The following is a 25,425-nucleotide window of genomic DNA, read 5'->3' as shown; positions in this document are numbered from 1 at the left end:
CACCGTCCCGCGCATGGCCGTATAGCAGCAGACTGGATTTAACAACGGCGTGAGATATGAATGTTTACATATGACGCCGTATATCGCCCATGCTTTATAGCCCAATATGGCGGCGGTAAATAAAGCCGCCGCCCCCACCGCCGCCGCCGCCGCCGCCGCCAACTTTACGACGCCATGAAACGCCTGTCATGACGCACGACAGCCCGCCATTTTTTTACGTGTGATTTTTATTTGTTATTTTTTTAAGAGGGGGAGAGAAGTGGGGGGGTTAGATGGGTCTTTTTCTGGTTTTGTTTTGGTTATTTTGTCTTGAATTTTCTTTGTGTGTGTGTGTGTGTGTGTGTGTGTGTGTGTGTGTGTGTGTGTGTGTGTGTGTGTGTGTGTGTGTGTATAGTTTTTTTTTTTTTTTTTTTTTTTTTCTGTGTATTTGTAGTTTTGTTTTCAGTTGTTATTTTTGTGTCCAGATTTTTGTCTTGTTATTTCGTATATTTTTTTCTGTATTTTGGGTTTATTTTCTTGATTGTCTTTTGATTTTGTGTTTCCTTCATCTATTTTTGTTTTTTTCTATTTTTTTGTCTTGATTGCTATTTATTTTTATTTTTCATGTTGTTTTTTGTTTTGTATTCTTTTGATTCATCTTTTTTATTGTTTTCCTTCTGTTTCTGTTTCGCTTTTAATGACCTTTTTTTTCCCTGGTTCGTAATTTCCACTTTTCTTTCAGTTTGCTCTTTTTTGTGTTCTGTTCTTTGGTTCTTTTTTTCATTATATTCTCTCTTAGGGGGGGGGGGAGGTATATATCCTTTCGTGTTTATTTGTTAGTCTGTTGTTTTCTTTATTTTTCTTCTTTTTCTCTTTTTTCGTTTAATGGTTTTTTTTTTCTTCTGGTAAAGGTTTTGTGGGTTTTTGTTTGTTATTTTGTATATTTTTTGTCCTATATTTTTTATTTTATTTGTTCTCTTAATTTACTATGGTTGTGGTTTTCTTTATTTTGATCTCTTGTTGCTGTTTTTGTTTTGTATTTTTCTTGTTATTTTTTTGTATTAATTTGTTTGTTTTTTAGCGGTTTCTGTTTTCTTGCTTTTTATTTTTATTTTATTTTCAGATGTAGTTTTTTTTTCTTGTTTTTAGGAGAGTAAGTTTTCTTTATATTTTTTTTTCGGTTGGGATCTTTTAGGGGAAGGAGTTTTTCTTTTTTTTCTGTATCGTGTTAGTCTCTCTCTCTCTCTCTCTCTCTCTCTCTCTCTCTCTCTCTCTCTCTCTCTCTCTCTCTCTCTCTCTCTCTCTCTCTCTCTCTCTCTCTCTCTCTCTCTCTCTCTCTCTCTCTCTCTCTCTCTCTCTCTCTCTCTCTCTCTCTCTCTTTTTTTTTTCATCAAGCAATTCCATTCCGAGTTTTCTTAATGGATTAATTATATTCTTTCATTTGTTTTTTTCGCTCGTTCTTCTTCTTTTTTATATTAACATTGGGCGCCCGCTATGCTGTTACGAGCCAATTTAAATATTCCCTGTGACCCTCATTCTGTGCTTCCTTGCTTCGTGTTTCAGTTTAATTTCTCCTTTCCTCCTTTTTCTTCTTCCTTTTGTTTTTTTCTTTTTGTTTTGTTATTTTGTCTCTTCATCGTCAACTTGTTCCTCCTTCCCCTCTTGTTCGTTCTCCTCTTGTTCTTCTGTTTTTTTTTCCCCGTCTATTTCTTTCCTTTGCTTCACGTTTTCTGTTTCATCTTTTCTTATTTCAGTGTAATTTCTTCTCTTCTTTTTTCTTCTTTTTCGTCTTTTTTTTTTTTTTTTGTATTTCTTCATCGTCTTTTTTCAGCACTCCACGTTTTATGCTTCTTTCCTTCTTATTTCAGTTTAAATTTCCCCTTTTCTTCTTCATTTTCTTCTTCTTCTTCGTCTTGCTCTTCTGTCTCTTTATCCTCAAAATTCCTCCATTACTCCACTTTCGTCCCTCCTTGTTTCCCTTCCTTTTGTTTCTTCTCTTCGTTCTTTCTCCGTTTTCCTGTTTTGTTCCACTTTTTTTTCCTTCTTATTAATGTTTAGTTTTCACACTCCTGCTTCCTCCTCTTTCTCCTTTTCTTCTTCTTCTCATCTCTGTCCTCCTTCCTTGTGTTTGCCCCTCCTTTTCCTTCTCCACCTTCTCTTCCTCCTTGTTTTCCTCGCTCATTCCTGTCCTCTCATCTTTCGCTTCTTGTTTTTTTCCTTCATTCTTTACTCTTTTTTTCCTCCATATTGCTCTACTTTTCTTCTTCTTTCTCCTCCTCCTCCTCCTCATCAGTATCAGCATCTATCTCCTTGTTCCCTCTTTCTTCATTCTTTGTTTCTCTTATCCTTCGTATTCAACTTATTTTTTCTTCTTCCTCCTCCTCCTCCTCCTCCTCCTCCTCCTCCTCCTCCTCCTCCCTTTGACGGTTAAATCAACGCATAAATCTGAATACCGTAAAAAGTTGTAATATGCATAAAAATGTTTCCAGGTGTTCCATTCCTCACCTGTGTGCTAATTAGGCACGTCGCAGGTGATGGCAGGTGTGTGTGATTGCCTATTCATAATCCTCGCCGCCTTTGTTCCGCCGCCTGACAGATTTTATTAGTGCCGGAGAAATAAAAGATTGGGCGCGTGTGTTTTAAAGGGGGGAGGGGGGTGGGGGCAGAGGCGGTGTTTCTTTCTTTTTTTCTTTTTTTCTGTTATTAATTTCTTGCTCTGGATGGGAAAGACTGATTGAAGTGTGGATTATTAGTACTTTCTATCTTTCTTTTATCTTTCTATCCTTCTCTTTCTTTCTTTCTCTTTCAATCTTTCTCTTTCTGTCTTTTTATCTTTGTCTCTTATCTTTCTTTCTCTTTTTACCTCTGTTTTTTTTTCTTTTTCTTTCTTTCTTTTTGTTTGTTTTAGACCAGAATTATACGAGTGTTTTGTTGTTGTTGTTGTTGTTGTTTTTGTGCTTCTAGTGGTCTGTCTTTTTTCCTGTAATTAAAAGGACTGTCACTTCTACTAATCACTTATAATTGGAATTGTTTAAAGCTTTTACTTTCTTACTATGTGGTTGCTTCCTGGGGTTTTTTTCCGTCATTGTTTTAACGTCTGGTCTATCTTGTTCCTGCAATTAAAAAGAGCGTCACTGTCACTACACACTCTCGATTCAATTCGTTGGCGTCACTCATACTCTCAACACCTGGAGCACACCTTTAACGAACCAAAGAGTAGCCAGGTGAGGGGACGCGGCGGGCCAGGTGAGGGGACGCTGCGGGCCAGGTGAGGGGACGCTGCGGGCCAGTTGAGGGGACGCGGCAAGCCAGGTGAGGGGACGCTGCGGGCCAGGTGAGGGGACGCGGCGGGCCAGGTGAGGGGACGCGGCGGGCCAGGTGGGGGGACGCTGCGGGTCAGGAAGTGCTGCGGGGCGGGTCACGGGGGTCGCTGCAAGGTCAAGGACGCGCTGAGGGCACGTACTGTCCCTCCTCCTCTGTCATGTGGCTCTTTGACGAGGTTGAGGAGGAGGAGGAGGAAAAGGAAGAAGAGGAACTGGAGGAGAAGGAGGAGTTGAGAGAAAAAGTACAGTTAGAGAAGTAAGAGAAACAAGAAAGTATTAGTAGATGTCGCAGTAAGAAGAGAAGGAGGTGGAGGAAGAGGAAGAAGAGGAACTGGAGGAGAAGGAGGAGTTGAGAGAAAAAGTAGAGTTAGAGAAGTAAGAGAAACAATAAAGTAGTAGTAAATGTCGCAGTAAGAAGAGGAGGAGGAGGAAGAGGAGAAAGAGGAGGAGAAAGAGGAGGAGGACAAGAAAGACAAGGAAAAGGAGATAAGGAAGATGCAGAGAAGAAAAGAGGAGAGCGAGGAGTGCAACTATCATCATCATCATCATCATTACTATCACGATAAGAAAAGAGAAGGGAGACAAACATCATCATCATCATTAGCTAAACTTATTCGGGGAGGATGAAAAGAGAGGAAAAAGAGAGATGAGGAAAAATACCACCATTATTATCTCCATTATCATCACCTTTACTCATCTGGTGACGATAAGAAAAGAAAGAAGAGACATAAGGACGAGTACCACTATCATCATCATCATCATCATCATCATCATCATTGCCTCACCTTCACCCTACACCTTTCCCCCTTCCCCTACTACCATGAACCTCCCTCAACCTTCCTACCTCTTAAAATACCTCTCCATTTTCCTTTCTTCTCCTTTTTTTCCTTTTCCGCCCCTCTTCGTTTTCCTTTCTTTTCCTTTTTTTCCCTTTTTTTTCCTTTTTCGCCCCTCTCTCTTTCTAGATGTCCCTTTCCTCTGAACCTCCCGCACCCCAACCTCCCCCCTTTCCTATCCCTGAGCCACCATTCCCTTACACCCCCGTCCTTCCTTAATCCACCCCCTCCCTCCCCCTCGCTCTACATTTCCTACTTTCCTCTGAACCTCACGACCCCAATCTCTCTCCCTCACTCCCTTTATCCCTTCTTCCCTCTCCCCAGTCCCTCCACCACCTCCAACACTTCCTTCCTGAGTCAGTCCGCTGTCTAGAAAGCTCCTTACTCTTCTTAACCCCTCTCTCTCTCTCTCCCTCCCTCTCTTTCTAGATCTTCCCTCCTCCCTCTAAACCTTCCCCCTCCCCCCCTCGTCTGTCCCTCCCTCCTTCCAGTCCCTTTAAAATCATTTATCTTAGTGATGCATTTCAATTTCATTTCAGGAGCTCTCGCCTCGAATGCTCAGACAATATATTAAATCTTCCTCTTCCTTTCTAATCCTCAAACAAGAAGCCTTCATTTACATTTTCCAATTATGTTATTTCATCACTCCCAACCCTTGCCGCGCGAAGGGCGTATCCCCGGCGCCCAGCCACGCGGCCCTCGCCCTTGTGCCCAGAAGTCATTAATGATGAAGTGGAGGAGGCATTAATTTGCAACCTTCTATGATATGAGAAGTGAATAAATTAAAATTCTCATTTCATTTTGAGGCGGGCGAGCGGCAGGCCGAGGCGGGACTCTGGGCCTTACGACGCCCCGCCCGTGGCTCCGTTGTTCCCTGGCGGGCGGGGGGCGGCGGGGGGCGGAGGGGGGGCGGGAAGGCGAATATAAAACCCACATTTATACAGCCGGGGCACAAATTTCCACCGGCCGATTCATTCATATGCATTAAAGAAGGGACGGCATTTCTTCAGGGGAGGGCGGAAGAGGCTGATGGCTCGAGGGGAGAGAGAGAGAGAGAGAGAGAGAGAGAGAGAGAGAGAGAGAGAGAGAGAGAGAGAGAGAGAGAGAGAGCATCTACTTCTTGGCCTGAGGGGAGCTTTGCCACACCTGCGGTATGTTAACACTATGGGGAAACAGAGAGAGAGAGAGAGAGAGAAAGGGGGAAAGGTTGTGACTTCTTTACTTGGTGAGGGGAGAACACTCCTTGACGAGGTTGAGAAGGAGGAGGAGGAGGAACTGGAGGGGAAGGAGGAGTTGAGAGAAAAAGTAGAGTTAGAGAAGTAAGAGAAACAATAAAGTAGTAGTAGATGTCGCAGTAAGAAGAGAAGGAGGACGAGGAAGAGGAGGAGAAGGAGGAGGAGGAAGAGGAGAAGGAGGAGGAGGACAAGAAAGACAAGGAAAAGGAGATGAGGAAGATGCAGGACGCGGTGTCAGAAAATTAAAACATAACAAAATACGAAAGCGAGAGAGAAGTCGAATTAAAAAAAAAAAGAGAAAAAAAAATCGCTTGGACTGAGATCGAGATAAATTTTCTTCATTCACACAAAGTCGGTATTTATGAACGGCGTGATTTCTTTACACCGTCATTTGTTTTTACGTTTTCCCGCTTTTCTTGTCTTACGATTTTATTCTCACGACTCCTAAATTACGGTCATCATTACTAGTCATCATTCCTTTTTATTATCCTCCATCTCGTTATTTTCAGTCTTCGTTATCATTTTTGTTCTGTTCGAAAAAAAAACATTAATTCATCAAGGGGAGGTTTTTTTTCCCCGACGTATTTCTTCTTCGTCTTTTACATCTTATTAGTGTTTTATATTTTGTTGTTTGATTATTTGTTTATACCCTAAGACTGTTATTTTAGACTTACGTTTTTATAGCTAACTCCATATGCTGCTCTTTACTCTTTTTGTCTAAATTTTATACTACTACTACTACTACTACTACTACTACACACACACACACACACACACACACACACACACACACTCCTCTCTTCATCCCCCTCCTCTTCACCTTTCCCTTTCCACTCCCTCTCTCCACTCCACATTCCCCTTCTCTAAAAGCAAAACAAAAACAAACCTACATTTTCCCTTTCCATATTTTCCCTTCACATACACACTCTCCCTTTCTCCCTTTTCTCCCAATCACCCCCTTCTCACACACCCTCCCCCCCACCTTTCTCTACTCCCTCCCCTGCACACACTCCACCACACATCCCCTTTCTCTTAAACACAGACTTGCACATTCTCCCTCTCTTCTCCCCCTGTCTCTCCTCTTCCCCTCTCCCAATCTCATACTTTCCCTTACTCTCCCTTCCCCTGCACTCCCTGACTTCCACTTCCCGCCCACTTCTTCTAACAAACACAAACACCTCTCCCTCTCTAGTCTCCCTTTCTCTCCCCTCTCTTCCTTTTGTCTCCCTTTCCCCCTTCCTCCCTCCCTCCCTTCCTCCACATGCACTTCTAACAAGCACAAGCCTAAATATACTCTCCCTTCCTCTCCCCCTATCCCTCCCTCTTTTCTCCCTTTCCCCCCTCTCTCTCCCTCCCTCCCTTCACATCCACCTCTTCTAACAAACATATTCTCCCTCTCCACCTCTCTCCCTTCCTCTCCCCTTCTCCCTCCCCCCTCCCCCTCTCTCCTTTCCCTTCCCCCTTCCCTCTCCCTTCCCCCTCTCTCCTTTCCCTTCCCCCTTCCCTCACCCCTCCCCTCTCTCCTTTCCCTTCCCCCTTCCCTCTCTCTCTTTTCCCTTCCCCTTCCCTCTCTTTTCCCCTCCCCTTCCCTCTCTTTTCCCCTCCCCTTCCCTCTCCTTCCCTCTCTCCTTCCTCTTCCCTCTCCTTCCCCTTCCCTCACCCTCTCTCTCCTTTCCCTTCCCCCTTCCCTCTCCCCTTCCCCCTCTCCGGTGACTGATAGCAGGTTCCTGGGCACTTCATTACGCCAAAGGCCTCAGTTATAGGCTCATAACGCGCATATTTCCAGCTTGGCGTAATTTATTAACTCCCTCGCTCTGAATAATACGCGAATAAATCAGGCACTTATTTTGTCCCGCCTCCCTCAGTTGATTTATTGTTGCTCTCTCTCTCTCTCTCTCTCTCTCTCTCTCTCTCTCTCTCTCTCTCTCTCTCTCTGGTTCATCTTCATCACAATCTTTCTCTTCGTTTCTTTTATTTTCTTTTTTTGTTCATCTTTGCTTTCTGATATTAATTTTCTTCTTTCTATCCTCTTACCCTCTTTTCTTGTTGTTGTTGTTGTTGTTGTTGTTGTTCTGCTTATTGTTCTTGTTCTTCTACTTGTTCTTCTTCTTCTCTTCCCTTCCTTTCCCTCTCTCCAACTTCTCCCTCCTCCCCCTCCTCCCCCTCCTCCCCCTCCTCCTCCTCCTCTCCCAACACCTATGGGAATAATCATGTACAGTGTATCAGAATAAACGGCGCTGATATAGCAAACATGGAATTGAATCTCATTATTAAAGGTGCAAAATAATTATAATGAGATTGCAGAGGCAAGCTTAGGAAATATAATGAGTTTCCGGCGAAAGGGTGGAGAGGAGATGGAGAGAGAGAGAGAGAGAGAGAGAGAGAGAGAGAGAGAGAGAGGAAGTAAATAAAAAAACACAGCATCAAATAAAACAGAAGAAGAGAGGGAAAGAAAAAATGAAAAAACAAACAAAAGAAAAAGAAAAATCGGAAGAGAAAAAAGGAAAAAATAACCGGAAATAAATTGACGAAGAGAGAAAGTGCAGCAGGAGAAGAGGAGGAGGAGGAGGAGATAACAAAAGAAGAATAAAGGAGAGAGAGAGAGAGAGAGAGAGAGAGAGAGAGAGAGAATGTTAATTAAATAAGATAAGATTTTTTTTATGAAAGAAGTAGGGAAGGAATTTTATGAAGGAAGGAAGGAAGGACTGAAGGAAAATTACAGTGGTAGAGAAGAAGCAAAGTAGAAGTAGGTGAAGGAGTTTGGATATGAGAAAATAAAGTAAACAAGAATTAAAGAAAGAAGAAGAAGAACCACTGGAATAGAAGCATGCATAATAAGGATGTATGTATAAAAGATAAAAAAAAATGAAAAAATAAAAATGAAGAAATAAGATGCTGATGATAAATGAAAAAAAATATTAGAGGTAGGTTTGATACATTTACAGTGACTTAGTAGATAATAATGACAATAAATGAAAGAAAATAGAATATGAAAAGAAGAGGAAAGATAAAGAAAGAAGCAAGGAGAAGAAGAAAGAAGAAGAAGAAAGAAAGAAAAAGCAAGATAAAATGACATCGAGAGAATGAAAATAAAAAGAAAGAGACGTTAGTGGTGGAACGGAAAATGAAGAAGAGGAGTTACAGAGAAGAGAAAGATAAAATAAAATAAAAACTGGACAACTAGAGCGAATGAAAAAAAACATAATAAAGACGAATTTAGGTGACGATAATGAAAATAAGGAAATAGAAGGTAAACTCACAATAAAAAACAAACAAAATCATAACCTGTCTCTCCACACTAAAACCCCTACCACCAAATGCAACTAAATAAGACCTGCTGTGGAAAATTAGGACAAGCAGGGAGGTAGAGCGGCAGGCAGGCAGGCAGGCAGATAGGTAGGTAGTGAGGCCGGGGAGAAGGAAAATCTAGCAGGGTGAAAGGGTGAGTCTTACGTGTGGTGGCTGGCTGGTAGGGTGTGAGGGGAGGAGCGGGGCGAGCAGGGAGCAGCAGGGTGAGGGGGAATAAAGCAGGAAGGGAGAGAGAAGTATGAAAGTGAGGGGAATTTTCTCGTCCATATAGAGACCCTCACAGTGGACGGCGGTGGCGGTGGTGGTGGTGGTGGTGTTAGGGCGAGAGAGAGAGAGAGAGATTTAAGGAAAGAGGATTCTCTATCTCTCTCTCTCTCTCTCTCTCTCTCTCTCTCTCTCTCTCTCCTTCCATTTCCATCCTTCTCTTCCCTTCCTCTCCCCTCCTTTCCCCTTCCGTCCAGACCCCTTTCATTCCCTTCCCTTCCCTTCCTTTCCCTCCTCATCGTTTTCCTTCCCCTCCTTGCCCATCCCTTCCCTTTCCCTCCTTACCCATCCTTTCCCCTCCCCTCCGTTCCTTTACTTTTCCTTCCTTTCCTGTTCTACCCTTCTCTCTCTCCCCTCCATTCCTTCCCTTCCCATCACCACCCCTCCCCTGCTTTCCTTCCTTCCACTACCTCCTCCTCCTATTCCTCCTTTCTCCCACTTCTGTTCCCTTCCTCTCCCTCTCACACACAAACACACACACACACTGGACCCTTAGCCCCACCCTCCATCCCACTACCCCCCCGCACCACCCAGCCCAGCCCCCACCCCCACCCCTTTATCTCCACAACAAGTCGTCTACAGAAGCGATTTTGAAACAGGAATTCAAGAAAATCGAGGCACCCGCCCGGCCGCTGTACGTCGCCCGGTATCGGCCCAGTACATCGCGTCGGGCCGGGAATACATCACTTTTTACTGCCCTCCACGTCCTCCCGACTTTCACCGGCGGCTGTTTAAATCAATGTTTTATCGGCGGCATTTATCGGTGAAATATTGGTATTATTTCCCCCGGGATATTTTCTCTATTGTGGCGACGAGGGGCGAGCGAGCGAGCAGGAGGAGGAGGAGGAGGAGGAGGAGAGAGGGAGAGAAAGGGAGAGTGGGAGAGAGAGAGAGAGAGAGAGAGAAAGCCACTGGCACCAACATGTCCTCCTCCTGGTCACCTCCCTTCTCCACGTTTTCGTTCAGTCCATTTTCGACTTTCGCGTTGCAGGGGAGACTCAAGCTTCGGGGTGACCACTGCCCACGCCTCGCCCTCACCGCCCCCACACCCGCTCATACCTGGCGTGGAGGGGGCGCGACGTAAAAGGGGGGCGGGGGAGTGTTTGGAGGTGTGGTGGAGTGCTGGGAAAGGCGTTGGGAAGGTGTCGTTGGCTGTGGGAAAAGTTGTGTTTGAGGATAAGGAATGTATGGGTGTCTAGTCCCCTCCCTTGCCCTGCGGTCCTTATACACCTCCTCCCCTCCCTCCCCCTCTCTTTCCCCTATCTCCCTTCTCCCTCTCTCCCTCCCTCCTTCGTATTGGGGGACACCGAAAAGGTTCTATTGCCGCGAAGATGACGATTTCCTCCTTTTTGTTGTCCCTTCCCCTCTTTTTTTCCTTTTGTTGTCGGTGCTGACGGTGTGTGTGTGTGTGTTTGTGTGTGTTTGTTGCTGGTGCGGCAGTTTGTTGCGGGGCGGTGGTGATGGTGGTGATGGTGGTAGTGGTGATAATGGGGGTGGGGGTGGGTGGTGGAGGTCGGGGTGAGGGTGGGGTTGGGGTGCAGATGCATTCTTTTCTATATGTATATTAATTTTCGGTTCCATTTTTTGCTACCTTTTGTTACTTTTGTTAATCATTATCATTAGTATACCTATTATTTTTATCATTATTATTATTAGTAGTAGTAGTAGTAGTAGTATACTCTGAATAAGTTGCAATAATTTTCAGTACTTGGTTCTGATTTTACCCAGGATACCATTCCGTGCTGTCGCGAATATATATTTTTTATAGTGATGCCTTTCCTTGCCTGCTGGGCCTATACCGCACTATACAACACAACTAATTAGAAAGCACTATACAACTCAATTAATTAGAAAGCACTATACAAAACAACTAATTAGAAGCATTATACAACACAACTAATTAGAAAGCACTATACAACACAACTAATTATAATCAAAAAGCAAAATACAACTCATCTAATCAACAAACAAAATAGCAAAACTAATAAACAAAACATACAACAGCTTATATAACTAAAAACACGACACATTAACACACAACACAACGACACCTATAGAACAACAAAATCCAACACTGACCCTCCGCTCACCACCACCTTTACGCTTACCTGTCACCTGAGCTGCCAGTGTACCTTAATTAGAGATCATAGCTTCGACGGGAGGAGAAGGGGAGCAGAGGGGGGAAGGGGAGCAAGAGGACGGAAGGGGGAGCAGAGGAAGGGAAACAGAGAGAGGGGTGCATAAGAAGGAGAGCAGGAGGGAAGGGGAGAGAAGGAAGGGGAGCATAGGGAGGGAAGGGAGGGAGGGGTGTGGCTGTCAGTAGTAATGGTGGGAAGGTGTAGTGGTATTGGTAATGGTGGTGGTGGAGGAGGTTATGGCGGTGATTGTGGTGGTGGTGGTGGTGGAGGTGGTGGTGGTCTTGAGAGAGAGAGAGAGAGAGAGAGAGGGGTGGGGGGCGGGGTACAGGATTCGATAGGGGGGTCACATGGACAGTAGATTCAAATATAAGAAAAAGAGGAAGAGAAAGACAAGAGCAAAAAATAATAACAACAACAGCAATACACAACAACAAGAGGAAGAAGACTAAAGAGAAGGAGAAAGAGGAGGAGAAATAATAATAACCACATGAAGAATAGCAGGGTTGAGTGGAAGAGGTGGAGAAGAGAGGAGGTGGAAATGGTGGGAGGAGGAGGATTAGGTGGTGGAGGAGGGAGGAGGTAATGGTGGTGGTGGTGGGGGGGGCAATAATTACCCCACTTAACCACCGCCAACACAAGCAACTATTACCGCTGGACACGTCGTATACCTGTCCGCCCAACCATCGGCCACTCACAACTTACCTCTGCTACCCCCCTTCCTCTCCTCTCCCTCTCTCCCTTCTCATTCTCCCCCTCTCCTTCTCCCTCTCTCCCTTCTCATTCTCCCCCTCTCCTTCTCCCTCTCTCCCTTCTCATTCTCCCCCTCTCCTTCTCCTTCTCTCTCAATCCTCTCACCTCCCTCTCATTCTACCCTGTTCCTTCTTTTTTTTCTTATCCTCCCCTCTCTTTCTTCTCTCCCACTCCCCCTTAACCTCCCCCCTCTCACTTCTCCTTTCCATCCCTAACCTCTCCCTCATTCTCCCCTCTTTCTCCCCCACTACCCCCTCCCCCCTAATTCTTCCCTTATTCCTTCTTCCTCTCTCCCTCCCTCACCTCCCTCTTATTCTCCCACGCTTCTCTTTCTCCCTTCCATTCTCCCCACTATTCCGTCTCTCCTACCCTTCTCTCATCCTCCCCGTTTCCTCCATCTCTCCCACCACCTCCAACCTTCTTATTCTCTATTCTCCCTCCATTCTCATTCCCCCTCTCTCCCTTTCCTGACCTCTCTCATTCTCTCCCTTTCCTCCTTCTTTCCCACCCATCACCTCACCTTACTTCTCCCCCATTTCTCTTTCCCTGTCTCCCATCATCTCAACCTTCTCTCCCCTCCCCGTAATCTCTTATTCTTTCCTCTCTTTCTCCCTCTCTCCCAATACCCCCAATTTTCTTATTCTCCCCCGCCCCTTTTCATTCTTTCCCCCTTCCCCTCCCACCTCGGTCCCCCCGGTCTGCCAATAGAGCGACAGGTAATGCCCGCCTGCCCTGCACTAATGAGAGTTACACACCTGCATGCCACGGCCACGCCCACCTTTACCTGTCCTTACCTTACCTTTGTTTTGCTTTTTGTTTTGTTTTCTTGATCTTTTTCTTTTCTTGACATCGTTTTACCTTAGTCTCTGTTTTTGTCTCTGTTTTGTTCTTTTATTTTTTGGTTTCTTTTTTTTTATTCCTTCGTGTTATTTTGTGATGGATTTTCATCATTTTGTTTTGCATTTATTTTTCTTCTCACGTCTTTTTTCTTTCATTCATTTTTCCTTTCCTCTCTTATCTCTCATCTCTTATCTCATTCTCTCTCTCTCTCTCTCTCTCTCTCTCTCTCTCTCTCTCTCTCTCTCTCTCTCTCTCTCTCTCTCTCTCTCTCTCTCTCTCTCTCTCTCTCTCTCTCTCTCTCTCTCTCTCGGTTATTGTGATTTATACTGTTGATGGGGCATGAGTTCGGTGATTTACTGTTCAATATTTAGCTTCCATTTTTTATCTTTCATCGCCAGTTTCAATTTTTTTTTATCTTTTATATCATACTCGAATTGGCTTTTCATTGAATGTCTATGAAGGCTGTATATCAGTGGATCGTATGAAAAAAATAATTATAAAAGAGAAACAGAGCGAATTTCGTGAAAGTATAAAAAAAGATACGGAGAAAATGGATATAATTGTTTTGTGCACATAGAAAAGGGTAGAAAGAAAAGTTTTAATAAAGGGTTGGAAGATAATTAATTTGTCATCATCATCATCATCATCATCATCATATTTTTTTTGTTATTTACATTTGGAAAAGCTGCAGAAGAAGACCTTGCAATTATTTACTTGTTTTTTTTTTCATGTACTTATTCTCATTTAATACAACAGTTTGAAGGTTATTAAGTGGTGTTTAATAATATGTACACACACACACACACACACACACACACACACACACACACACACACACACACACACACACACACACACACACACACACACACACACACACACACACACACACACACACACACACACACACACACACACACACACACACACACACACACACACACACACACACACACACACACACACACACACACACACACACACACACACACACCTGTACACCTCTCCATGTAAGTACTATACACCTGATTAAAACTCATCACCACCACCGTCATCATCACCACCACCACCACCACCACCATCATCATCACCATCATCATCACGTGTACATCAATAACATCACTGGCCCGCAAAATAGGAAGCGCCGACATTAATTTGCTCATTAATTAGATTTGACAAGGTAATACCGTGATCAATTAAATATTTGTCCGCCACGGTGAGCCAGGCGTCCCGCGAGTGTGATGAGGTGATGGAGTGGTGAGGCGAGGCTGATTTGTGGCCTAAGAACAGGTTGGAGAGAGAGGAGGGGGTAAATAAAGGGTTAGAAAGAGATGGACCAAGAGAAAGGTGGAAATAGAGGGGCGAAGAAAATTGTGGAGAGGTGAAAGAAAGGTCGAACAGGGTAGAAAATGAAGGGTAAAAAAAGGTAGAATAGATTTTTTTTTTTTTTACAGCAAAGGATAGTTCAAGGGCACACAAAAAAAAGGAAACAATAATGAAAGAAAATAAAAGCCCGCTACTCACTGCTCCAAGAAAAGGGTTGAAAGAAAATGGGTAAAAAAAGAGTAAGAAGAGAACACCATTTATTTATCATCATCATCATTATCATCATTTTCAGTGTAAATAAATGATGCTAAAGAGGCTTATAAAAACAATTGTCTCTACACTATTATGAATGAATAATAACGTTTAAATTCATGTTGAAATTAGGTTCTGTTTAATTTCTGGATCATTTCTGTGCCTCGTGAGTTTGTCCACATGTAATTGCTCTTGTTGTTTTTTGTTGATGCTTAAGAAAAAAAACATATATTGCTCTCCGTCTCTCGTCCACCTGTCAACTATTATATTCACCCTCACTCCTCCCTGTCTTCATTCCCTCCTTTCTCGGCTTATCCTCTCCCTTCCCTCCCTGATCCTCCTTTCTTTACTTCCCAAACGCTTTAGTCAGCCCTTCTCTCTCCCTTCTCATCCTTTCTATCCGTTTTCCTCCCCTCCCTTCCTTCGCCTTCCATTTTATCTTTTCTCGGCCTATTTCTCATCTTTGCTTTCTGTGGTATTCCTCTTTTTTTTATTTCCCACCAGCTTGTCGTTTTCCTTTCTCCTACTTTCTTTCCGTTTCTTTTCTTTTCACTCCTTTCACTTTTTTTTTCTCTTTTTCTCGGCCTGTCCACATCTTTTTTTCACTTTTTTTTTCACACCAACAGATATTTCTACTTTTTCCTTCTACTGTCCATTTCACTCCTCCTGTCTTTGACCTTTCTCTTTTTTTCTTTTCTTTCTCTTTTTTTTCAGCGTGTTCTTAACTTTTTTCTTCTTTTGTATTTCTGTCTAATTTTTCCATCAACTTGTCCTTCTCTTTTCTCATCCTTTCTATTCCTTTCACTCCTTTCCTTGACCATTTTCTCTTTTCCTTCTTCCTCCTTTCTCATCCTTTCTATTCCTTCACGCCTTTCCTTCACCATTTTCTCTTTTCCTTTTATCTCCTTTCTCATCCTTTCTATTCCTTCACTCCTTTCCTTAACCATTTTCTCTTTTTTTCTCCCTCCTTTCTCATCCTTTCTATTCCTTCACTAGTTTCCTCGACCATTTTCTCTTTTCCTTTTTCCTCCTTTCTCATCCTTTCTATTCCTTCACTCCTTTCCTCGACCATTTTCTCTTTTCCTTTTTCCTCCTTTCTCATCCTTTCTATTCCTTCACTCCTTTCCTTCACCATTTTCTCTTTTCCTTCTTCCTCCTTTCTCATTCTATTCCCACCTTTCCCTCTTTGGTGTTTCTTTCTTTATTTCCCATCAGCCTGTGTCAGTCATTCCCTCTCCTTTCCCATCCTATCTACCCCTTCTATACCTTCTTTCTCCCTCTTTCTTGATGCGTTTTGTTCATTTTCACCATCATTATCTTTTTGACACTTATCCTACTTATCTTCTTCTTCTTCATTTTTCTTATATTTATCTCCCGCCCTCCTCTTTTCATCCAGTCCTTTCCGCCTATTCTGTAAGTCTCTATTCTTTTCATTCCCTTCTGTTTCTTTTCCATTATTTCCGAACATCCTTTCCTTCCTCTTTTCTATTTTCCTTTATTCCTTTAGTTTTTCATCATTTTTGCTCCTCCTCCTCCTCCTCCTCCTCCTCCTCCGGTCCATTCATTCCCTTCTGTTTCTTTCATTTTATTCCGAACTTCCTTTCCCATCCTCTTTTCTATCTTCCTTCATTTTCTCATCTCTCCATCCCTTCGACTCTTCCTCCTCCTCCTCCTCCTCCTTCTCCTACTCCTACTCCTCCCTTCAATTCCTTCCTCTTTTCCTACTATAATCCTTTCTGCCTTCGCCTTTCGTCCTTCCCCCTCCTCCTCCTCCTCCTCCTCCTCCTCCTCCTGAACTTGTGTCTGGCGGCAGCGTGACGGGGAGAGAGAATTTGTGATAAGCGGCGCGGACACAGGCAAATTGCGACACAGAGAGAGAGAGAGAGAGAGAGAGAGAGAGAGAGAGAGAGAAGGGGGGTAGGGGGGCAAAGCTGGCACGACTTGGGAGTAATGAGTCCGGTGCGTGTGTGTGTGTGTGTGTGTGTGTGTGTGTGTGTGTTTTGTAGGGTTCTCTGCTTTCCTGATTGACGGATAATATTTTTTTTGTCTATATTGTCGGTCTATCATATTCTCTCTCTCTCTCTCTCTCTCTCTCTCTCTCTCTCTCTCTCTCTCTCTCTCTCTCTCTCTCTCTCTCTCTCTCTCTCTCTCTCTCTCTCTCTCTCTCTCTCTCTCTCTCTCTCTCTCTCTCTCTCTCACCCGGTCTGGCGTGTTGGAAAATCTGGGAACTTGGTAGCGGGAAAATTGTATGCACATCTTCCCAGGCTGAAGTTTTTGTTCCAAGTTGGGGCGCTAATTGTCACTTAGAATTTGCTAACTGTCCCAAAACGACTTTGACAAAGTTTCTGGCGCTAATCTCGAGGCTTCAAATGGCCAATTCGCTTCTCTTTAACACATGAATAATTCGTGAAATATTGGCGAGGACGGAAGGGAAGGAAGGAAGGGAGAGAGAGTGAGTGAGAAGGAGAAGAGAGAGAGAAGGGGAGGGAGAAAGGAATGAGTGTACCGTGTGAATAGAAGATGAAGATGTGAAGGAGATGAGAAGAACGATGAATAGGAAAGTGAGAAATGAGAAGGAGGAAGATGTAAGAGAAGAAATAAGAAGGCTGTAAGGGTAAGATGATGGCGCCGTAAGGAGGAAGGAGATGAGGAGGGGGAAGAAGTAGGAAGAGGAGGAGGAGGAGGATGCATGGAAGGAGCAGGAGAAAGAAGAGAGTGGAGACGAAGGAGAGGACGAAGGAGGTGAGAAGGAGAAAGAGGCAATAGATAGAGAGGGTAAAGTGACGATAAGAGGTGGAATGATAGATATATAGATAGATAAAGACAAATACACCCTCAGAGTAAAGAAGAGAACGAGAGGAAGGGAAGAAAGGAGGGAGGACAAGGGGAAGAATGAGAAGAAGGAGGAGGAGGAGGAGGAGGAAGAAGCAGGAGATGGCGGTGAGATAGGGAGGGTAAAATGACAGTAAGAGATGGAGCGATAGATATACAGCAAGACACCGCGACAGATAGATGAGGACAAGGAGGGCAGGAGAGAGAAAGGAGAGGAATTGTAACGATAGGACTTAAAATACACGCACACTCTAAACCAACGCTGATAAATAGGGGAGGCGAGAGACAGATAAAGAGACAGGGCATATAAACACGACAATAAAGAGCGAGAGAAGAGAGAAAGAGGAGAGAGGAGAGAGAGAGGAGAGGAAAACCCAGGCAGAAGGGAGCCGGGTCACTAATAAATAAAGAAGGGGCAGGTGCGGGAAGCAGAATAAATGGGAGAGAGAGACAAAAACTACGGTGGAATGAATAACATAAGTAAGTAACTCGGACCAGGGCAAATAGAGGGAAAGGAACATAATGGTGAGTAAAGAGGGTGTGAAAGGGAGACGCAGATAAAAACGCTTCTGTGGTTGAGGGAAGAGATAGGAGAGGAGAGGGTGGTCCGTGAGAGAGAGAGACAGAGAGAAAGAGCAGGAGAGAGAGAGAGAGGAGTGAGAGCAAGAGAGAGAGAGAGAAAGAGAAGGCTTATATTCAAATGAGTGAGAAGGAAGGGAAGGGGAAGAGAGAGAGAGAGAGAGAGAGAGAGAGACGAAGGCCAGGCTACGTTACTCTTTAATACAAACCTTAAGAGTAGGGGAGGAGGAGGTGGAGGAGGAGGAGAGGAGAAGGAAGAAGAGGAGTTGAGGCCAAAAAAAAAAATGCGCTCGTGTGTGAGAGGAAGTTTTGCTGTGTTGTGAAAAGTGTTGCAAGAAAGTATAGGGGAGAGGGGGGGAGGGGGAGGGGTGATGAGGAAGCGGTGAATAGTAATGAGGGAGAGGAAGGGAGAGAGAGGAAGGGAGAGGGGAGAGAGGGAGGGAGGGAGGGAGGAAAGGCCGAGAGTTGACGCGGAAAGACAAGTAAAAATGAATGTATAAAACGAGTAATATATATCCACAGAGAGAGAGAGAGAGAGAGAGAGAGAGAGAGAGAGAGAGAAATGACAGGGGGAGTAAGTTGCCTGGTCGTGAGTGGCAGGGGCGGCAAGGAAGACACACTTTGCGGGAATGTCCAAGCTGAGGAAATATTTCAGCGGTGCGGGGAGGGCGTGCGGGCGGGGGCGGCAGCAGCGACGCCCTTATCACGAGGGGAAATGTGAATATTTTAAGACGAGGAACAAATATATGCCGACATACATTTAGCGCTGAAATAATGAAAAGGAGGAGGAACAGGCGTCGGTGCTGGTGGTGATGACAGTGTTGGTGGTGTTGTGAGGGTCTGGGAAAGGGAGTGTGTAAGTGTGTGTATGCGAAAGAAAGAGAGAGAGAGAGAGAGAGAGAGAGAATACATATATAATAATTGAAAGCAGTAAGAGTAGATAAATATAGAAATGGATAGTTAAGTGGGCAGTTAGATAGATAAATAGATAGATAGATTGATTTAGACATAGATAGATAGATTGAGAAAGAATGTAGAAGATAAATAAAACCAAGTAATGAGGGTTTGGGAAAGGGAGTGTGTATGTGCGTGTATGAGAGAGAGAGAGAGAGAGAGAGAAAGTTGGAATATAATCATTAGTCCCTATCTATACAATCTCTGGGTAAGTTAATTAAACCAACTATAAAATTATCAGCAGGCATGATTGATATTTTCCTTCAATTGATGCACCAACTTTTTTATTAATATATTTTTGCTGGATTTTTAAGACATCATGAGTGTAAGATAATAATTAGTAACATATAAAAATAGATTAATTGCTTTATTTAGTTAAGAAAATACCGTTGCTTGTATGATTTAGCAACCTCCTCGTGCTCACAGATCCCGTCATCCATCCCTGATTTCCTTACAGTAAAAGAGGCAGCTCAAGGGCAAAGAGGTTCAAAGAAGCCGCTCTTCCTGCAAATGGATGACAGAGTATGTTAGCGCACTCCATCCTGCTCCGGCAAAGGATCTAGTTTCACCTCTCCTCCTGGTTCTCTGTCTGCCCTGCCTTCAATTTTTGTGTTCCTGTTGTAGTACTTTGGTTATCCATCTTCTATAAGTTGTACGCATGATGTGACCATTTCTAATTCTTTAACGTCATTACAAAATCTCCAACCTTTGTGTTCTCTAATCTGTAATGGTCGCTCGCTATCTCTCCGTGTTTTACCCAGCTTTTCCTCTCCGTTCATCTTCGTGCCCTTCTTAGGTTCCTCTCAATATCGTTCGTGATGTCCAAGTTTCATCGTCGTGTCCCGGGACTCGCAGGACACACTGCTCGTCAGTGGCCGATTGTTCACCTCTCCCTTCATGATGAGTGGCAGGTTGCTTTTCATGGAATTACAATATCTGCCAAAAGCGCACCATTTATATTCTATTCGTGCTCTATATATATAAAAAAAAAATCCAAGTGAAACATGTTGCACAAATAGCGATTAAATTTAGAATTATATGGAACGTTTAAATCGTGAACGGAAGCCAGAGGCACAAGACAGAAAATATGAATGGAAGCGTTTGGGAGGAGTCTGTGCCCGGCAATGGAAATATACAGGCCGGTGACGATCCTGATGTTGTTCATATATATATATATATATATATATATATATATATATATATATATATATATATATATATATATATATATATATATATATATATATATATATATATATATATATATATATATATATATATATGTGTATATATATATATATATATATATATATATATATATATATATATATATATATATATATATTTATTTATTTACACACACACACACACACACACACACACACGGTGGTGTGCGCTGCGGTGCCCGTGGCGGCGTGGGCGGCGGCGGCGGGCACGGGAGGCGGGGCGGCGGGCGGCGGGCGTCAAGACGCGGCGCACAACACTGCCGAACAATATTCTTCCGTCCCTCCCGCCCTCACTGCACGCCGCGCCGGCCGAATACCTCGCCCCCCTCCCCCCCCCTCACGCCCCTCCCCAGCCTTCCCCGCCCCAGCTTTCCGCTCCCCTCCCTTCTCTTTCTCTCTCTGGCGAACCTTTATATTCAAATAAACACATAAACCGGGTAAAATAAGCCTTGGAACGCTATTTCATTTCACGAAGAGGGATGAATAAATCTTCGGAAAGTGCAGAACACGGCCACGTCCGAGCAGCGGCTAAATCCACAGTCCGTCCGAGGATCAAACAGCCGCGGCGACATAATCCCTCTGGCAGATTGGAATGCAGAAAATGAAAATAGGGACCGGCTCTCGACTTCAAAATTATTGTGACACTGGAGCGGGTGGTGTAGGAATGCCGTGGAGTGCCAATATTGCGCCAGATATTGTTTCATCACGACCCCCTGGAGCTTCCCCCTGGCCGCCGCGCCGCCCCCTTCCTCTCCCTCTATCTCTTTCTCTGTGTCTCTCTGTGTCTCTCTGTGGCCCCCTCCCCTCCCGTCATCTCTCTCTTCCACCTCCTCCTCCTCCTCCTCCTCCTCCTCCTAGCCGTCCATCCTTCCATTCGTCGTCGTTCTCCTGCTCCTACTCGCTCACATCACGCGCACGCATGCACACACACACACACACACACACACACACACACACACACACACACACACACACACACACACACACACACACACACACACACACAGCCTCCTTTCCTTGCCTGCTTGCTTGATACACACACACACACACACACACACACACACACACACACACACACACACGCACACACGCACACACGAAGTCGGACACTCACTCATGATAAATTTCTTAGCATGTATTCATTACGAGCTCGTGCGGCGCCCTGGCCCTCGTCTGCCGCCTCTGCTCTGCTCCTGTCCCGCCGCTGTGAAAGATTTTGGAATTGCAGATGGCCTCGTCCTGGAGGATTAATTGTACCTGGCCGTATTTAAGATTTATAAATCAATTTCGTCCTGCCGGGAAATCCCACTCTCTCCTCTCACTCCCGCCCTCCCTCAAAGCCGGAACGATCCTTTGTAGCAGGAAGCGGCGCCGGGTATATCAAGATAGAATTGAAACATATTGTGTTCGGATATTTGGCGCCGGGCCCGTCATGAATATGCAGTTCGTTTGTTGCACTTTCTCAGGATTAGTCAAAACGCGCTGACCAGAATGGGCCAGGTTGCGCGTTCTAAGTCGGGGCCTCGGCGGCGCGCTCTGCAGGGAAATTCGGTCTCTCGCTCTTCCTCTCTCACTTTCTCTCACAAACGGGGAAATGTTGCCTTGCTCGGTATAGGAACGGAAGGGCGGGAGGGGGAGGGGGAGGGGGGAGGGCGCGCAGCAGCAGCTAGTGGTGATGGAAGAAGGAAAGGAGGAGAGAGGTGAAGGGACGGGGAGGAGAGGTATTGAAGGGGGTGAAAGAGGGGATGAGAGAGAGGGTCTGGGAGGAGGAGCAGGAGGAGGAGGAGGAATGGATGGAAGGCTTCGCGATGTGTGTTTCGTTGTGTTGAAGGTTGTTCTTGATTGCTGTCAGTTTTTTTTTCTTTTACACATTTACCGTAGTTTTACATTTTTTTTTCGTGGTCATTACTTCTTTCAACGTTTTTATTATTGCACTGTCAAGGTTTTATTTCTTTATGTACACTTTTGTAAATATATTAATGTCATCACCACCACTACGACAACCATCACCACCACTATCACCACCAATACCTACACCATTACCATCATACATTTTTTAAATATTCTGATAATGTAACGAAACCGTTATTTTCTCCTCCGCAGGTAAGTGAGCTCACCTTCGGTTACTGCGCCCCTCGCCGAAGGTAAAGTACAGGTGCTAATTATTTTTTCGTTTTTTTATATTATAAAATTTCAACGTTTGTTGTGTTTGAAAGGGACCCATTTGTAAGTATTTTTACTGGTATGAAGTTATTATGGTAGTGACCTTTCTTTAAAAACAATCGTGTACGGTTAACAATTCATAATGAGGATTATATATAATAAGAAAGATTATACTAATACTACGAGAAAATGATCATAATAATAATAATATAAATAATGATAATAATAATAATAATAATAATAATAATAATAATAATAATAATAATAATAATAATATATAAATATTTGTAATAAAAGGAGTAATGTAATGGTTGGCGTGGCTAAATCAGAGATCGAAAAGTCAGTGTGTATCAGAATACGTAAAAAATTGCAAGAATTATGGTCGTTTTCATTTTTTTATGGAGGTCTGAGTCTTCTTCCATCAATACGGCGTTACTAGTACCATTTCGTTGTTGCTGTTGTTGTTGTTATTGTTAATGAATGGAGGACTTTCGGAACGGGTGAAATACAGAGGGCAGCACTATCATTTTGTTGTTGTTGTTGTTGTTGTTGTTGTTGTTGTTGTTGTTGTTGTTGTTGTTGTTATTGTTGTTAATGAATGGATTACTTTCGGAACGAGTGAAATACAGAGGGCAGCACTATCATTTTGTTGTTGTTATTGTAGTTGTTGTTGCTGAATGGAGGGCTTTCAAAGAGTATAATGCAGGGGGCAGCACTGTGTCATCGGTAAGTCTCTCTGAAGTAAGGTCACGTGCGCAAGAGAGACCCAGAACCAATGCGCGCAGTGCTGCCCTCTGAACTTGGACGCGGAAACAGCGTTAACACTCCCGCCAAGACCCGCAACACTCGCTATTAAATTATTCCGCCAACATTAAGTAAAGAAATGACAATGATGCGTAATATCAAACCATACCTGTCAACACATATGCAAACAAAAACGAAACTTCAAAATACCATTCAAACGAGTCTAAGTGGATCTTCTCTTTTATTTTTTGTCATTGTGTACTATTTCGTCAAACAGAGTAAATAAATAACTTTCAAACACAATTTATAATCGTACCTGTCAACACGCGCACACACAAAAAACGAACTTAAGACGCCACATAATCTAGAACAAGCGGCTTATTTCTTTCTCTGTATATTTCCCCCCGTCGTTGTTTAGTGCCCCGGGTTCGTGTCTCGCTGCCCTTCGCCGCGACAGAGAGCCAGAGTTTAAAATCGCCGTTTGACCAGAAATATTCGGGTTCTTTTAACAAGTTCCTTCGAGGCGGCGGACCCAGGGAGAGGTGTTTATAGGGGACGAAGGAGGCGGCGGGGATAAAATGGAGGTGAACAAGGGAATGTGTGGAGAGAGAGAGAGAGAGAGAGAGAGAGAGAGAGAGAGAGAGACTGACTATTTTTTGGACATATGCAAAAAAGAAATACTATATATTATTATATTATAATAATACACACTGAATGGACAAACGAGTGAATATATCTGTAAGAATCACAGACAGACATACATAATTAGGATGCAAAAGGAGGAAGGGGAAGAAACAAAAGGTGCAGCAGACAATTAAATATACATGGAAAGAGGGTTAAGAAAAGAGCTATGCACGGGGAAGCGGTGGCTAAGTGGATAGTGTAACGGCGCCGCATCCAGGATGACGTGGGTTCGCGTCCCGCCCAGTGCCACAAACTGGTATTTTTCTCACCCCCGAGTGGCCTGAGACTACCCACATGGTGTCCAGAAGGCCGCCTACCAACCCGGACTCTAGATTCTTTCTCTTAAAGAGAGGGTCATTGATGAACTCGGGGGGGGGGGCCATGAGCCAAGTAAGATGTCGCCACTACACACACTTGTCTGCGCCACGACGGCCTGAGGCCGATCTTCAGGCCCCACCAAGAAAGCCTACCGGCGCCATAGGCGGAGACGTAAATAAAAAAATACTCCTTACGACAGAGAAAAGTAAGGTGGAGTATGGCGTGTTTAGAATTTCTAAGGGCACGGCAAAGTTATACTAAAAGGGTGGAAAGAAAGGCCAAGGATATGCAAAGAGGGGAAAGAGAAAGGTTTAGTTTAATTGGAGGAAAAGGTAAAAAAAAAAAGGCTAAGTATATGCGAACAGGGTGAAGGAAAGATGTTAAAGTAAATTTGAGGAAAGGCTGGAAAAGAAAGGCTGTTTATAATAAATGAATAAACAGACTAACAAATTAACTGGATAAACATGAACATCAATGACAGAGAAATATTAATGAACGTCGCATACACAAAAAAAAAGGGTATATAAAAATCAACAAAAATCAGCAAAAAAAAAAATCCACGCTCAAAAAAAAAACATATTAAAAACTATTCCCAGCCAAACATTCGCAGTGAAATGATGGCAATAAAGGTAAGCTAAGGGCATTTGACACGGCATTGTAGCAGCATTATTTATTGTTTATTTGTCCTGTTTGCGTCCATATTGTTGATTCTGTTTGCATTAGGACGGCGGAGAGGCGAGAGGCCGGATTCATTATGGCACGAGACGGAACCTGGCGCCCCTCTGTTTGCCGGCACATTTACCCCCTCCAGCAAATGAGAGAGAGAGAGAGAGAGAGAGAAGGGGAAGTGTTTTGTCTCTCACTAGTTAACATTCAAGTTATATTTTCGTTTTCTTTGCACCCAGAGTAAAAAAAAAAGTGTATTGAAGGTTCAATATTATGTAAGTACCTACGTGTGTTTCTAGTGTATGTGTGTGAGGGGAAGGGGGGAGAGTGTGTGTGTGTGTGTGTGTGTGTGTGTGTGTGTGTGTGTGTGTGTGTGTGTGTGTATGGAAAAATTATGCAGGAAGGGAACCGTGTATGGACTCTGCATGCATATACGTTGTCGGCGGTAAGCCCGGAAGAGAGAGAGAGAGAGAGAGAGAGAGAGAGAGAGAGAGGGAGAGAGGGGGAGAGAAGGGGGGGGAGGGGGGTCGTAGTTACAAGGGAAATTATCTGGGACAATTTCCTGTGACATTTTCTCGCAACACGCAGCCATAACTCCCTTCTTAATAGCCTCAGTTACTGCTTAGCTGCTAGACGTTGACTGCTAAAGTTCTGCTGACTGATGCTGCTGCCCCTCCCCTCCCCCCCACGCCCCGTCCCATTTCCCCCCATGCCTCGCCCCTCTCACGACCTCGAGTCCTCCATCTCTCCCTCCTTCTCTCCCTCGTCGACCAAGGCCCTTGCTTACCCTGCTCACCTCTCGCTGCTTCTTCTTCCTCTCCTCCTCCTCTTCCTCCTTCTTCTACTCCTTCGGGCTCTCCTGCTGCTGCTGCTGGTTTTGTGCGTTGCCTCTCCTGGTGTTTCTGCTTCTATTCTTTTTTTTTTGTGTGTGTTTATTTTCTGCTTCGTCTTTTTTTTTTGTCTTCTTTTGTTCTTGTTCGTGGTGTTGTTTTCCTTGTTCTTCTTGT

This window comes from Eriocheir sinensis, chromosome 21 (assembly GCF_024679095.1).
Source record: "Eriocheir sinensis breed Jianghai 21 chromosome 21, ASM2467909v1, whole genome shotgun sequence".
In the NCBI taxonomy this organism is placed as follows: Eukaryota; Metazoa; Arthropoda; class Malacostraca; order Decapoda; family Varunidae; genus Eriocheir; species Eriocheir sinensis.
Note: the sequence above shows the minus strand (reverse complement) of the source record.